This window comes from Phaenicophaeus curvirostris, chromosome 3 (genome assembly GCF_032191515.1).
Source record: "Phaenicophaeus curvirostris isolate KB17595 chromosome 3, BPBGC_Pcur_1.0, whole genome shotgun sequence".
Lineage (NCBI taxonomy): Eukaryota > Metazoa > Chordata > Aves > Cuculiformes > Cuculidae > Phaenicophaeus > Phaenicophaeus curvirostris.
The window spans coordinates 39879069-39893903 of record NC_091394.1 but is presented as its reverse complement, the minus strand read 5'-3'; positions in this window follow the sequence as shown (position 1 = coordinate 39893903).

Here is a 14835-nt window from a genome sequence, read left to right as displayed (position 1 = left end):
TAAGTTTTGTCACCCCATTATTGTCCTATTGATGTTAGTTATAGTTAGCTTTGTTTTCTCTACTGTGTTGTTTGTTTGGAATTGGAGAATGCTACAGTGACTAACAATTTTGACCTCTATGTCTAGTGCTCATGAGAATGCGTTGAAAGGTATTTTTCAAGCAAAATACTATCCCGTCCCCCTTCAAAAAGTAGATCATATGTGAGGCAAACGAATTTGCCTGAGTTTAAAAGACTGGGGGGAATTGATGTGTGGGCATATGATATAGGGGAAAAGTTGGAAAAACTTAGAAGGCTTAGCTCGCTGAAATATGCATTGTCTGCTAGTAAAGGCCTTGAAGACCCTGGATGTTGATAAGGGAGGAGCTCATCCACAGACATTCACTGATAAGGGAAAGCTGAAATGTGCACAACAGCAGAAAGCTGACTGCACCTATCTCTGCAGTTTTGGAGCTCGACCAGGATGAGAATGCGCCTGCGCACAGACTGGGTTCAGGGACGATTCATGAGGAAGATGAAGGCTACTTCAGCCCTGAGCCCCAGACTACGACACCGCGCCTGCGCGAGTATGGGAGAAGCTTCTCAAATCTAATCATAATAAGAAGTGGGGGAAAGGTCATGAATATGTAATAGCCGCTTATGAATAGGCATGTCTTTACACTATACCTATCTGCTTGTTAGACCATACTGTGTGTGAGTTAGGAGGATTACCCCCTTGCACCCGCTGGCGAATAAACACATACCTGCCTTATAACCCTTAACGGAGTTATAGAGTTTGATTCCGCAAAACAATGTTAACTGCTGAGAACTGAAGATACTCAACAGATTTCCCAGTTTTCTTAAAAACAGAAAACACAGAATATGCTCACAGCAAAGAAAGAAGGACCTAAACTTGTCCATTTCTCAAAATCTACATTTTTATTTTAATTCTGCATAAATAATGGTGGATTCAGCGTGACCCACTTTCCTGCTGCCTCATCTTCCCTCCATCATGCGAACATTTCAAGTGAAAATAATGCCTCCTCACTTACTACATATTCTCTGTAAAGCAATACATCAGCTGAACGACGCACATCATCTCAACAAAGATATTTAATGGTCACCTTTCAAACTGAATCTTTTTTCTGCTACTGACTTATATGGTGCCAGATACCAGTTGTACAGGGTAGGGAAAATTGTCATACACATACTATGAATTAGGAAGTCCTTTTTGGCTATTTAAAGGCATTCCTTCCCTTACCAGTAACTGGAATTAAAAAGTATTCTTCCATCCCCGAAAATTTTCTTTTACTGGAACATTTATTTCAAATTCTTCTAAAATAACTAAATCAACCAACAAATCTAAAATAACTGAACTACCATTGACAAATGCAATCTGGCCACCAGGAAGCACTCAGTATTTTTATTTACAAGCAAAAGGACTTTCATAGTAAAGCACTTTGTCAAAGGCTCTTGGTGTAAACTCCATTTCTTTAAACTCATCACTGATAACATTAATATATTCCTTTCTGTGAGATCCAGTTCTGCATTCCTCATAGGAAGTACACCAACCTCTTAAATAAGCAACCCATATAGGCTTGCTTCCAGACAATTGTGAGCAGACAAGACTGAAAATACTTCAAACCTAGAGGCTGGAACCAGCTGCTGCCTTTAAAGAAAGGCATTTGTTTTATCCCATCATCCCTGCCAATATGATAAAAATAAATATTACCATAATTTGAAGAAACCTTTTCCTTTCCTGTGCCCCAGAAAAATAATTAACCTTTTATTTGCAGGAAAAGGAGTGGCAATGATTCCTCTGGAAAGAGCTGCCACGGATCACGGCTTCACAGCCTTGGTTTCCTCAGCAGTTCTCCCTCCAACTCACAAATAAGTAGCAAGCACTCAGTGCAGTTTCAGCTGCTTTTTGCATGATCTGATCTCTGGAAAGAAGCCTAACAGCAGCTGCCACAGTGTGTCAGCTCCCCACAGACCTGAAGTGATCTATGGGATCGCCGTTCGGGAATCTTCAGACCAGGTCATCAGGAAGAGTCATTAGTAACAGAGTTATGAACCCTAGTCAGTGATGGTGTATAGCTTTAAGCAAAAATATCCCTTCTAACCACCGGCATTTAATAAGGCTCGCTCAAGAGGGTCCTAAAGAAAAAAAACATGCTTTACATGTTTATTGCAAACTAAATACAGGGTGTGTGACTCAGTTTGGGGTCTCGTGGCCTCTGGCTGCAGATACCGTCAGGGCTTGCCTTCCCACCCCAACCCGTGAGAACAGCTTAGCCTGGCCCAGCTCTACACTAGTTCATGCTCAAATCGGCATGAAATCACCACTGCAAAGGCTGCTTGGTTCCAGAGGGGAGGCACATCACCTCTCCCCTCATCCCCCAGGCAAGCGCCTCTGCCCTCCCAGTATTCTTGACAGCGCAGCGACAAGCTGCAAGTATGAAGTCTTCCAGATTAATAATGAGAACAGGGCAGCGATCTCCCTGGACCGAATCCATTTTATGTGAACTATGTGAACCTGGATTTCTTTCAGCAACAGAAAGAAATGAAATGCAAAGACTAAGGAGGTTTTCCACACAGACATTTACATCTCCAGGGGAAAAAATTTGGGGAAACCCACACAAAGACAATTCTGATGCATGTCCAAGGCCAAATTTCTAAACTCTGTTCAACCTTTTCACATTTCCAACCTTGTGCACTTAATAGCATTGCTCTCACTGATTTTACACTGTTTTATTATGCTGTTTTTTATTATGCTTGGATAAATCCACATGCTTGGCACAAAACATCTTCACAGAGGAAATGGGCACTCAGGTTTGAGTGCATACACAGCAATAATGAAAAAGGACACTAGGAAAAAGTTGTCACAGTTTATGGTCATAATGTTATTAATAAGTCACTATACCCCAGGTGCATGCCACATGAATTCTATTCCCAGTGGTGTCAGTGTATTAAGCTTAGTCCTAAAATTATTGGATAAAAATAAATATGGCATATTGGTTCCCGAAAAATAATGCCTTTATTTGAAGCATGGGTAATCTTGGTTCACATGAGAAAGAGAAGGATACTTACTAAGAAAGCACCAAAATTGTTCCATAGAACATATCATACAGCACATGCAAGAGAACCAGATGATCAGGCCCAGTTAACACGGGTTCACAAAAGGCAGGTCCTGTCAAACTAACCTGATTGCCTGCTACAACAAGGTGACCTGCTTACTGGATGAGGGAAAGGCTGTGGATGTAGTCTTCCTGGACTTCAGTAAAGCCTTTGACACAGTTTCTCACAGCATTCTGCTTAGGAAACTGTCAGCCTCTGGCCTGGACAGGCACACACTCTCCTGGGTGGAAAACTGGTTGGATGGCCGGGCCCAGAGAGTAGTGCTAAATGGCATTAAGCCCAGCTGGAGGCCAGTCACAAGGGCTTGGTGCTGGGTCCAGCCCTGTTCAATGTCTTTATCAATGACCTGGATGAAGGCATCGAGTGCACCCTTAGCAAGTTTGCGGATGACACCAAGCTGGGTGGAAGTGTCGATCTGCTGGAGGGTGGGGAGGCTCTGCAAAGGGATCTGAACAGGCTGGACCACTGGGCAGAGTCCAATGGCATGAGGTTCAACAAGGCCAAATGCTGGGTCCTGCACTTGGGGCACAACAACCCTATGCAGTGCTACAGACTAAGGGAAGACTGGCTAGAAAGCTGCCCAGAGGAGGACCTGGGGGTGTTGATTGACAGCCGACTGAACATGAGCCAGCAGTGTGCCCAGGTGGCCAAGAAGGCCAATGGCATCTTGGCTTGTATCAGAAACGGCATGACCAGCAGGTCCAGGGAGGTTATTCTCCCTCTGTACTCAACATTTGTAAGACCGCTCCTTGAATACTGTGTTCATTTCTGGGCCCCTCACCACAAGGATGTTGAGGCTCTGGAGCACGTCCAGAGAAGAGCAGCAAAGCTGGTGAAAGGACTGGAGAACAGGCCTTATGAGTAGCGGCTGAGGGATCTGGGGTTGTTTAGCCTTGAGAAGAGGAGGCTGAGGGGAGACCTCACTGCTCTCTACAACTACCTGAAAGGAGGTTGTAGAGAGGAGGGAGCTGGCCTCTTCTCCCAGGTGACAGGACAAGCGGGAATAGCCTCAACCACCACCAGGTGAGGTTCAGACCTCCCCTGGTCTGGTATAAGAAAGAAATTTCTGGTATCAGAAAGAAATTTTTCACAGAAAGGGTCATCAGGCATTGAAACAAGCTACCAAGGGAGGTGGTTGAGTCACCATAGGTGGAGGTATTTAAAAGACAGGTGGATGAGGTGCTCAGGGACATGGTTTAGTGGCAGATAGGAATGGTTGGACTTGATGATCCAAGAGGTCTTTTCCAACCTGGTGATTCTATGATTCTATAATCTCTACGATACCATTTCTTTCCCCTTTTCTCTCAAGGACTTTTTGGTCTAGGAATTAGAAAGTGTATGTCCTAGTCCTCAGAAAGGCTACCAGCTTTTAATAAAAAAGCCTGATGGAAACTGTTTTAGAGATCTCCTTCATCCACCAAAAGGCCACCAGACACACAGAGGTCTAGGCTAACCTACAGTCTCTTAATATTGAATGAGTTCAGGCCTGCAGCAGCTGGTGAGTTGAGTGGATACATACAAGTTGGAGAAGCAAAGAATCTCACTGGAAAACAGTCACATCTATATGGGACAAACTCTTTGGGTTTCCCTTTTTGATGCTACAACACCTTGCTTTTTTCAACTTGTTTGATAAGTGCTGCCCAGAAAATATGAGAGATTTTTCTTTCCTAATATTGAGGAGATTATTTTCATAAACAACACCAATAGACATGAGATTAATCTATTCTAGTCATTTTCTTAGTGAGAAGCACAGACTGGACAGAGAGCTGACTGTCAAAAGTTACTGCATGCCATAATTTAGCGACAAGAATCAAACAGACAACAGCAAATGCTGTTGTTTGATGATCTCAAAACCGTACATTTTGAGAAACCAAGGACATTAGTGAGGTTGTGCTCAAACACAGAAATATGTCATTTGAAAAATACAAATATTATTCACGTTCCCATTCCAAGCAGGAGGCAAAAAATGGTAAGGAAAGATTGGAGAGTTGTTCAGATGAATAAACGCTTTCAACAGAAGAAGTCCAGACGCTACTAAGAACAAAAAGATTAATTAGGAAAGAAGACAATGTCCCAAGGGTAAGAAGTGTTGAAATTGTAAAAGAGGAGAGAAGCTCAGCTGAAGGGAACCCAGCCCAGACAACCAAAAATGAGTCTGCCATGTGTAAGTATGACTCCTGGATTTTCACTTTGGCTGCTGACTGGCTCAGGGGCACTGGCAGCCAGGTGTGGGCGTAGCAGAAACCCAGGGAGGGGGGCAGAGGAACCCCTCCTCCCTAGAATAATTCAGATTTATATCTACGCAGCCTATTAATTCAACTAAAGCAATTACTCTAGAAACATTTCGCACCCATTAGGTACAGAAAAAGGGCAGGAAGTCCAGTTGCACTGGACTGTAGTGTTTCACACAGTGCTAAGCAGTCAAGCAGATTAAAGTGCTGTAAATGACACACAAAGACTATTTTAGAAGTGGAAAGGTGAAAGATGACCACCGCCTAACCATTTCTATCATTACACAAAAGACAGGCAGAGGCAGTCAAGTTGAAAGCCTCAGCAGGTCACAGGCTCAGCGTGGCAACTGCCAGGGTATTTCTGATGCTCGCAGTGGGCTCTCGCTACTCCTCTGAACAAAACAATCTGCTGCATCTTCTCCCACGCATTTCCTGCCAAGCATGAGCCCACAGGACCCAGAGAAAGTTACTCTAAATAGATTTTTCCATAACTGTAAGTCATAACTTCTCTTCTTCACTGAGTACTATGAAACAAGGGAAAGAAAACTGCACTAGCAGCCTCTATGGAGCAATAGGTTCTTCTTCTATCTTATTTTATTACAGGTACAGTACCCATAATATTTATCTCTACACTTCACCCTCTTCATAACTGAAATGTATTAGTTTATTAGACAAATCTAGATTTAGCAGTATGTGCAGAGAGGCATGGCTTGAGTTTTGAATCTTTTAAAGACACAGGAGACTAATGCCAGCAGTTAGATGACAAGCTTTTTTTTTTTATGATGTTAGGAAAACACGTAAGTACATGGAATTAGAAGTACTGAAGCTTAATTTTGAACAGTGTGGTTCCATATTCATAGAATCATAGAATGGTTTGGGTTGGAAAGGACCTCAAAGATCACATCTAGTTCCAAATCCCCTGCCATGGGCAGGGATGCCTTGCAAAGGACCAGGCCGCCCAAGGTTCCATTCAGCCTTGAACAATTCCAGGGGAGGCCTCCACAACTCTCCTGGGCAACTTGTGCCAGTGCCTCACCACCCTCGTTAGAAATTAGGAATTTCTTCCTAATGTCTGATCTAAATCTTTACCCTTCCTATCACTATATGCCCTTGTATAAGTCCCTCCTCAGCTTTCTTGTAGGCCCCCTTCAGGTACTGGAAGGCCAAATAGTTCCTTGTTACTAACTAAACCATTCCTATAAGCCTTGTCCAATAATACCTGACACAGAGCACAATACAAACAGAACTGCCAGCTGGCAGAAGCTAACACAGAATATCCTTTTGCCAAAAATGAGTACTTTCACTGGTGCTAGTTTGATAGGTCAAAAGGCCCCAAAATAAAGAGATGTGGTTGCATGTTTACTAAGTATGGCTACTCAAACTTGTCAAGGATTGAAAGAGAAGCTGTAGGTGAAATTGAAAACCTAAGGAAAGAGAAGACATGCTATATCCTGATTCAAAAAAAAGAATACCCCCAAGTTCTTTAATGCATTTGAATGTTTTTATGTGAATACAAAACTGAAATTAAAATCCAGTGTTGCTATGGCTGCAAGTCAACTTTTCAGGTTGTGACCTCTCATCAGACCTTACTTCATTTTATTAATTTCAGCTTAGATTGAATAGTCTCAGATTCTCCTAGAATAATAACTCTGTAATCAGTTAATCAAAAACATTTTGAAATACTTTCATTCACAAAACTTCATTCCTTCAATGTCTAAGCTCATGCCTCCCATGACCAAGGTGCATGTATAAAAATTACTGCAAAAACACATCCATGCATCAACTGAACAGATGTGACTGGTGCTTCCAGCCTCAAACTCCACGCCCTCCAAGAAATGGGCTTTGCACCAGGCCATGAAGGTCAATAAATTTATGCCTTCCCCAAGGCTCAGAAAAAAGTCAATTCAAGAACACAGCACCTGCACTAAAACTATGCCACCTCCAGCTGAATTGGGCTCTCAAAATGAAACCAAACATAATCTACTTGCTGTAAAAAGGCAGAGAAAAGGGACAATGATTTTTAAATCTACCTTGAATGGTACTCAGAAGTAGATGGTCAAAAAAAAAAATCAGAAACCAAACAGAAAACACACATTTGTAAATATACACATTTTACAGTAGCATCCTCCTGTGGAAATCACAGTAAGTAACCCTAGATCGAGTGCGTTAATAGAACATCTAATGGCAGGAGCTGACAACTGCATTAAGAATTGTAAAGAAGCAAAATCAGCTCAGCTTCTTCACCAAGGATGGACTAGAAAAACACAGTAATAGCTCTTATGCCATCGAAGCACTTCATAGCACAATGTTCCAAGCAGTGCACCTGTAGATGGAAAACTTTGTGGGGCTGGACAAGATGATGTACAACAATCAGCAGGAATAGGAAGAAAGCTCTGATTTCTCTGCCTAGTTTACTATCAACCACCCAGCTTCATCTTTACCCTAATCAAATTAAATTCAGCTACTTGATTCTGACAAACCCTAAAAACACAGGACAGGTGGCACAGAGTCCCAAACAGCCTTTGCTCTCTGCTGAATACCACTGGCAAATTGCAAAGATGTTGGTTTAACAGTTGTGGACTTTGCTACCTCAGAAATCATCTGCTTCTCTACACAGTCAAAACTAGGGTCAGGAACAGTGATAAAGGTGGAAGAATTTGCAAACAGATGAGCAAAATAGTGCAGGTTTCATTGGAGCAAACATTTCCATACAGGACACCAGTTCTGGCCCCTCTTCCAGGCCTGGTGTATCAGACCATGTATTTGTTAATCTCTCCAATAACTGCAAAGCTGACAGCAGTTTCCATGTATGTCACTAGAAATCTGAAGGAAGGTTAATGGTTTGCTCTTATTGTTGTTTCCTTCAACAGTTATTTATCTAGACATCCAGAATGAGTTATCCAAGTGTTTTGGTTTTGTTTTCTCATTCTCTTCTACCTCTTCTAAAAGCTAGTTATGTACAAATTATCTACAAAAGGATGTATTTTTTGTTTAAAAAAAGAAAATTTTGCAAAAAGGAGCTCTATAGGAATACAGACAGAAGGAGACTAATACAGAAATTTTTCTTCAGAAGTTTTTTTCAGAATTACTTTTGAGTCAGCTCAAAACCCAACCCAAGTTGTTCTACTGTGATGAGCAGCATCCATCTGTAGTCATATTCTGCTCTACCCATAATTTTACTTCACCAAAAATAAATACCATAAAAAAGTTACCCTCAAAGTCTATGTATTGGACCTGTAACAGGCCACTGGTAGAAGAATTTAGTCACAAAACCTGTATGAAATCCAACACAGACATAGATTAAAAATTTCCAAAGCCTATGCATTTAATTATTGAAAGAGAACTAAGAGAGGTGATAATATGCAGTCACATCTAAATAATCCTCGGATATTTCAGACACTCTGGCAAATATTTGCTTTTTCTATAAATCTCCTCTCAGCATCTGTCAAGAGTACAACCAGCAACACGGCAAAATAAATACATTCAGGGGGCACAGATTTCCAATAAATCCACTGAATTTGGGAGCTCACTAATTCCCTCTCCCAGTAAGAGAAAAATTTACTAAAAAACTTAATCTCCCACGTGCTGATACAGCACTTCATAGCTCCAAATCACACAATTTCCCCCTGCTGCCAGCCCCAAGTTCAGCAGGGTTGCACAGCAAGGGCAGAATCCTGCAGGACTCATGGAGTAGTAACACACAACACAGACTGAAGGTTAACGTTGAAAGACAATGGGCACACTACAGTGGGAGAAGGAAAAGGAAGAAACACATCAAATTGGACCAACCACACAGTGAGGAGTCAAAATGCTCCTGGTTTCTCCTACTACCTATTCTTGTAACATGCTTTTTTACTGGGTTGCATCTTTCACCTTTTTTTTTTTTTCATTTGCTTTCCCTGTTATATACTTATTTATTCTGCTGGTATTTTAGGCTCTACAAAACCCATGCTGTTGAAAGAGACTACATTTCTTCAGGTAAGCCCAGCAGTGTCAAAACTCGCACATGTTACCCAAACTGCTGTTTTAAAGCAAGCCATATTCAAAATCATTAAAGGAAACACAGATAAATACCTGTCGGTGTTTACAAACACGTTACGTTATTACTACTGTGTCACCTGCACCTCCAAAGCCTGACACTATTTGTGTCTACAAGCAGTTACATTGACACAGAGCCAGAAACCCCTACAGGGCTGCCAAATCCTGGGAATAAAATAAACCAAAAAAATCCAATAAGCAAGTATTCATGTAACAGTTGTAAAGAAACCTGGAAGTTGAAAGATTTGTCTGCTTTGCCTTAACACCAGGAAGGAAAAGCAGTGTTGTCTTGTTCGGATTGGACACGTTGCTTTCGTCCCTTAATCTGAACTCCAAATCTCTATGGCACTGACCATAGGCACTGACTACATGCCACTGCAAAAATTGGTTGGGAATGGTGGCAGAATGTAGTAATGGCTAGAAGTTGCTTATTCTTGCTATTCCAGAAGTTGAAAGCTCATGGGGAGAATAAAAAAAAAAAAAAAAGAAATCAAATTAGCATAGCCTGAAAATGTAAGTCATTGCTACAGGTTATGACTATAAAACGAAGTGAGTGCAGAATATGACAGTGTTCAACCTCCATCACTTGCATATTTGCATCCTTTCCAGTCATGCTTCCTAATTTCATGGTCGTCCGGTTACAAATGGCTCTTATGCCTGTTCGGCATCTCTACCAAGCTGAGTTCACACTCTTATCAAAGGCACACATTTCGAGAGGAAAGAAGTTCTAGCTGTTGGTTATTCACCTCCAGGACTCAGGAAAGCCTACAGTCCCTCCCACCCACAAATTTTTTTTTTGCATTCTTTGCGCAAGCCTTTTAAACCAAGGTGCTGGAAAACACTTGGGAAACCCTTGAAGGCTGGGCTTGTACACCTCGAACAGAGCTCAGACAGAATTCAAAGGCCTGATGTAAGCCCACATATCTCCCAGACGGTGCCCGCTGTGCCTAGAAGTGCTCAGGCACTGGTGTTTCCACCGTTAACTTCCACTCAACACATATCAAGAGGACTGGAAGACTGATTCACAGGCATGGCCACAGACCCATAGCTGCCTGCTGCTGGGAAAAGAAAGGCCCTTTCCCTTTTTCTTCCTCCCCCAAAACTAGCAGCCCTGTTCCCCTGCTACCCTCACCCTACACTCACACTGCCTGTCTGCTCCACAAGGCACCAACTCACTACAGCAGCAGCAGAAGACGCACTGAGCTATTTCTCAGGGATTCCTCTTCCACACATTTTGCACAGCAAGGCAGCTAGAAGAGGGTGTGAGGAGTGCCAGCTGAAGGGAAGCTGTGCAAGCCAACTGCCAGGAGTGGGAAGGGGGAAAATGGAAGCTGTAGAAGCATTCAACATGTGCTGTTCAGCCATACCTGGAGCTTCAGGGAGAACACGCAGCAATTTGAATTTTCATTAAATACACACATAACCCTCCCAAAGAAACCCCACGCAAATGAAATAAAAAAAACCCAACACCCTGCAAAACAACCCGACACACACAAACAGTCCTGCCAACAGTGTGGGATGCCTGTGGTTCACAGATGCCACACAAGCTTCTCAACCCCACGCTCCTCCCCTCAACAATACCTCAGAGTAGTACTTTCTGATACTGTGCCATTTTACAGAATTGCACCCAGTATTAACTCAACCAAAGAAAAACACTCTGCTTTATCAAGTCAGGACACTCCCTGAGAAGAAGACAACATAGTTTCCACTATCTAACTGCTCGTGGGTTTTAATCAAATGATAGTTAAATATAAGAATATAGAAACCAACCTGAGGGAAGGAACAAAGCCCCTGGGACAACTACTTCTTCACTGCATGTCTGGACTAAATGTAAAACTAGCACCCAAGAAGCTCTACATCCACTTCACAATCAACCACCGTGACAGTGAACCCACATTTGGTAAGAAACAAGTCTCACATGAAATCCTCACTCTATATTGGGTCACGGGAAGTTAAAAGAGTTAAAAGATTAAGCTATACATTAGTGTGATATTACTCAGTGTGTTACTTGTTCCAATCAGTTGCCCATAAGACAAAGGTTAGAATTCAATGAAAAGTAGCATACTGTTCTCAATTTTTTTAAAATATATAAGAACATTTTTAATACATGTGTGGATGTACATATAAAACATTTTTTAACAGTTTGGGTTTTTCATTAATAAGTCTTATTACATCACATAGTAAGAGAATAATAATTTTGATTGTAGAATTTTATTATAACAATACACCACACCACCACCACCCCATCCCCACAAAAAAAACCCTCCCCAAACTAAGACCAAAACAGCCTACAGCTCTGGTTGAGATGATTGTATACATGAATTACAACCCCCCACATTTAAAGTATTGAAATGAGTACTTGGCAAAAGCTTTTCCAGGGGCATCTAATTTATAAGCTTTGACAGGCTAAGTCCTGTATGCGAGAGATATGTTGACATTTTACTCTTCCAATGTTCCTTCCAGCTAACAACATGGCTACTGGAATTAATTCTCTCTCACATTTATCGGATGTACTTCACTTTTAAAGGACAAAAATATTGGGAAATAAATCAATAGGAGCATCAACGGGCTTCCTTGGGGCATTCCCAGCTGCTCTCCAGAATTTCCCATGGAGATGGCAGAAACATGTCACATATGCTTGATGACACATGGCAGAGAAGGAACACAAACTCAAAAAGCCAACCTCCTTTCACTTGTGTATGCTAAAACACAGCACAAACAAAACAAGATTCTCAAACAGAAATACTTCTACTAAAGATATTTCACTCGCATTGCGAAAGATCTCCTTGAAATTTTTTATTCTACGTATACATATTTCTACAGACCATATCTCACTGGTAATATGACCTTTTTGAAATGTTACTAACAGGACATCATAAAAATTCAGTAAACTGTACCCATATTAAGATTTCTACACCATTATATTAGTGTTATTAAAATTACTGAAAGGACTCGTTGGAGTCCCACAGTTGAAATATTTCAAAATATTAATGCATATAAAAACACGCTATTGCTATACATATCACCCAACCCCAGATATATAGCTAAACTGAGAAAAAACACGGACAGACTTGATAAACACAACTGAGAATTGTTTCCTGAGCCATTCTCACTGGAAATCACTCCTTCGCATACCTTTGTCAGAATTCTGCCACTTTTACAAAAACATTGAAATTAATATTCAACCATCATAAAACAACTATACACTTCGATAAAGGAAAAAAAAAAAGATGGATCATTGTTATAGGAGACTCCCTTCTGAAAGGAATAAAAGGCCCAATATGCAGGCCAGACCCATCTCCTAGGGACATCTGTTGCCTTCCTGGGGCCTGGGTTGAAGACGTAAAAAGAAAACTTCCTACACCAATACAACCCTCAGATTATTATCCATATTATTTATTTTTCCGGTAGGTAGTAATGAAGTTGCAACAAGAAATGTAAAGGCAATCCAGAGCCTTAGGGTGATTGGTTAAGGGATTAGGAGCACAAATAGCCTTTTCCTCTATCCCTCAAGTTGCAGTGAATTATGAGGGAAGAAACAGCAAGAGTGCAGAAAAATACCTGGCTCTAAGCCTGGTGCCACCAGCAGAATTTCGGTTTTTTGATCACAGCTCAATCTACATGACACCAGGCCTGCTGGCAACAGACAGGGTACAGCTATCTCAAATAGGGAAAAGAATTTTTGCACAGAAGTTAGCAGGGCTCATTGAAAGTGCTTTAAACCAAATTTGAATGGAGGATTGCTGAAGATAAATCTAGGGGTGACAACTAGGGATGGTGTGCTAAGGAGGTCATTCAGTCTGCCATCTCAGTGGAAGAAGGGGTTAGAAATAACAGAAGCACCTGAGAAATGCCACATAGGAATTAGGGCTTCTCCCCTGAAAAGGTGGCAGGTTCATTAGCCCAAATGAAGTGCGTTTACACCAATGCACATAGCATGAGCAACAAACAGGAAGAGTTGGAATCCACTGTACAGCAGGAAAGCTATTTGCAATCACTGAAACATAGTGGGGCGACACAAAGAACTGGAGTGCTACAATGGATGGCTATAAACTCTTCAGAACATACAGGCAAGGAAGGGGAGGCAGTGAGGTAGCCTTGTATTTTAGGAGTCTAAGCCTTAATGATGTTGATGATAAGGTTGAGTGTTTATGGGTAAGAATCAGGTGGAAGGCCAACAAGGCAGATATCATGATGGGAGCCTATTATAGGCCACTCAACCAGGATGAAGAGATAGACTAACTATTACATAAGCAGCTGGGAGAAGTATCACTGTTGCTAGCCCTTGTCGTTGTGGGGGTCTTCAACCTACCAGATGCCTCCTGGAAATACAATACAACAGAGAGGAAACCATCTAGGAGATTCCTGGATTATGTGGAAGATAACTTCATAGAATCATAGAATAACCAGGTTGGAAGAGACCCGTTAGGTCATCGAGTCCAACCATTCCTATCAAACACTAAACCATATCCCTCAGCACCTCGTCCACCCGTGCCTTAAACACCTCCAGGGAAGGTGAATCAACCATCTCCCTGGGCAGCCTGTTCCAGTGCCCAATGACCCTTTCTGTGAAGAATTTTTTTCCTAATGTCCAGCCTAAACCTCCCCTGGTGGAGCTTGAGGCCATTCCCTCTTGCCCTGTCCCCTGCCACTTGGAAGAAGAGGCCAGCTCCCTCCTCTCTACAACGTCCTTTCAGGTAGTTGTAGAGAGCAGTGAGGTCTCCCCTCAGCCTCCTCTTCTCCAGGCTAAACAACCCCAGCTCTCTCAGCCGCTCCTCATAAGGCCTGTTCTCCAGCCCTTTAACCAGCTTTGTTGCTCTTCTCTGGACTCGCTCCAGAGCCTCAACATCCTTCTTGTGGGGAGAGGCCCAGAAATGAACACAGTATTCGAGGAGCGGTCTCACCAGTGCTGAGTACAGAGGGAGAATAACCTCCCTGGACCTGCTGGTCACACCGTTTCTGATACAAGCCAAGATGCCATTGGCCTTCTTGGCCACCTGGGCACACTGCTGGCTCATATTCAGTCGGCTGTCAATCAACACCCCCAGGTCCCTCTCCTCCAGGCAGCTTTCTAGACAGACTTCTCCTAGTCTGTAGCACTGCATAGGGTTGTTGTGCCCCAAGTGCACGACCCGGAATTTGGCCTTGTTAAACCTCATGCCATTGGACTCTGCCCAGTGGTCCAGCCTGTTCAGATCCCTTTGCAGAGCCTCCCTACCCTCCAGCAGATCGACACTTCCACCCAGCTTAGTGTCGTCCGCAAACTTGCTAAGGGTGCACTCAATGCCTTCATCCAGGTCATTGATAAAGACATTGAACAGGGCTGGACCCAGCACTGAGCCCTAGGGAACCCCGCTTGTCACTGGCCTCCAGCTGCATTTAACACCATTTCCCACCACTCTCTGGGCCTGGCCATCCAACCAGTTTTCCAACCAGGAGAGTGTGCGCCG